Raw genomic sequence first — 2,709 nt, 5'->3', positions numbered from 1 at the left:
TTCAGTTGCAGCCTTGGCTTTCCTGGTTTGCTCCCTGCAGGACTGGACCAGTGCAGAATAATCCTCCTTGGAGGTAAATCCCATCCTTCATCATTTGTAGGCCTTTCTTTTTAGCCTCAGGAAGTCTGTTAGATCCCTGGAGAGCCACGGGGGCTGCTGTGCCTTCTTGCTGCTTTTCCTCTGAGATGGAATAGACTTAGCTTGTGCATTGAGGATCACTCCCTTGAGGAGCAACCACTCTTCTTGAACTCCCCTCTCCCTTGGGTCATGGTCCCGTAGGGCCTCACTGTCAAGCCTCCTGAGCTTGTCAAGGTTGGCTTTCCTGAAGTCAAGGACTTCCGTGTTGGTGACTGACTTGCCAGCTTTACAGCGGATGGTGAAGGTGATCAGCTCATGGTCGCTGTCACCCAGTGTCCCATCAATCACTAGGTCACCTATTAGGTCATCCCCAGTAGCCAGTACCAGGTCGAGCAGCACATTGCCTCTCATTGGCTCATAAACTTCTTGAATCAGGTAGAGGTCATCCACTCATGAGAGGAAGCTTTGCGACCACTCGGATTTTGCTGAGTGATCCTCCCACGAGATGCCTGGGTAGTTGAAGTCACCCATGACAGCCATGGTTCTAGAGCATGCAGCCTCAGCCAGTTCCTGGCGAACTCCTGGTCAAGCTCTTGACTTTGGTGGGAGGTCTGTAGTAGACTCCCACCGTTGTGTCCCCTGTGCCACGTTCCCCACAGATTTTAACCCAGAGGGTCTGCAGTTGTCTACCAGTTGAGTGTCTTTGCTTTTTCACAGAATCATAGAAAATCAGGGTTGTAAACAACCTCAGGAGGTCATGTAGTCCAACCGCCTCCTCAAAGCAGGACCATTCCCAGCTCCAGCTGAGTCTTAAAAACCTCCAAGAATAGAGAGTCCACAATCTCTCTGTGTATCTGTGTAAACTATTCCAGTGCTTTACTACCTACCTCATGAGAATTTTTCCTAATATGTAGCCCAAACTTCCCTTGCTGCAACTTCAGACCATGGGTCCTTGTTCTGTCACCTGCCACCACTGAGACCAGTCCAGCTGCATCAGCTTTGGAATCCCCCTTCAGGTAGTTGAAGGCTGCTAGTACATCCCTGCTACGTCTTGTCTTCTAAATGAACCCAGTTCCCTCAGCCTCTCTTTATACATCATGTGTCCCAGCCCCCTCAACATTTTTTGTTGCCCGCCACTGGACTCTGCAATTTGTCCACAATTTTTGGCTAAGAGAATTCAAGATGCTGTATCATCTTGGCTCTTTGTGTTTACTTGACGCACAGTAGACCAGATTCTTGCTCATTTCTTCATGCTGGTGTACAGACTGTTGCATTCCCCTGGGAGGAAGCTCAAGAAATCCCATCTACCCCTTGTATTGCTTGGATAAGGACCTGTAAGAATTCTGCTTCCTGTGCTATAATGTGTGATGGCACTGCTCCCTTCCTCTTCTCATTGGCACTCTTGGCTCTGAAGGAGCTGAATAAGAGGGAAGTGAGGCTATATCTCTCCTGCTCATGTATCAGTCAATGGAGCTTGCTATCCTCCCTTCAGGCCAGCCAGTTCTTTTGGATCTCCAGGAACTCTGAAGAATGCTTGCCGCTGTTTGGGATCACCACCTACTAAAGGTGGATCCTAAATATCACAGTGTAGACCTGCATGAGCTGGAATTGCACACCAATAGCTAAGCACAGGATTTTTAGCAGGAGCTCTGTCAATGGTTGTGACTGTGCTCGCAAACCATTTGACAAGCAGACTGCAGTTTTCTCCAAGTTGCCAGGAATTATTGTTATCTTATTTTATGGACTTCCATCTACTCTTTGGCTTGTAATTGGTACTAATTAAAAGTCGACTTATGAGATAGCTGTGAAATGTTTTGTTGAAATCTCATGTTAGACATCTGTGAAAACATTAAGCCATTTTTCAAGTGGCTCTAGCATGTGATACCCAAATTGTTTTGATCTCTAAGTCACACAGCACAATCAACAGAGCCATAAGCAACATTCCTGAGCTCTGATTAGATTTGTGTATATGACCGTAGTTAGGCCAACCTGGAGTGTGTTTGAACATTTTAACTCTGTTCTCATTGATCCCAGTGGCAGCAGTGCTGTATCCATGCCAAATACTTTTGGAAGTCCCATTTCTTGGTCAGTATTAATCATGCATTATTTGGAAACAGTTTTAAAAAGGAAAACTTGGTTACCATTTTGTCTGTGCAAAGCATAAACAAGGAGGTCATAAGACAATCAGAAATAGTCACTTAAAAATGTAGATGACTTGTGGGAGTAAGGCCTTGTGCATGACTCAGTGAGCGTCAGTCTGGTTCATGGGATTCTCTACTACACTCTCTCTTCTCTGTAGCAAATGTCATTGAATTAGTCATGGATTGCAGTATTTGTTTTCCTAATGGGCTGAACCTGATTCCAAAAGTATTCCATTTGTATTCTAATTAAAACATTCATATAGTTTCCCCTGTTAAGTGCTTTGACTAATGACGCCAGTGTAGCAACTGCATACCAGTTGATGGCCTCCCAGTCCAAAAGAGCAACTCAAGCAATTTCAAGTAGGCTGGCTGCCACTGAAGAAGATTGACTTCAAGGGAAATGTGTGTGCAGGAAACTGTATCCAGTATAAGAAATGGTATTATAACCTATTCCTATAGGATTCTTTGTAGTTTGTTTGGGGGGGGGGGG

The sequence above is a fragment of the Gavialis gangeticus genome, unplaced genomic scaffold (genome assembly GCF_001723915.1).
Source record: "Gavialis gangeticus isolate Ggan-Ray unplaced genomic scaffold, GavGan_comp1, whole genome shotgun sequence".
Lineage (NCBI taxonomy): Eukaryota > Metazoa > Chordata > Crocodylia > Gavialidae > Gavialis > Gavialis gangeticus.
This window is presented reverse-complemented; position numbering follows the sequence as displayed.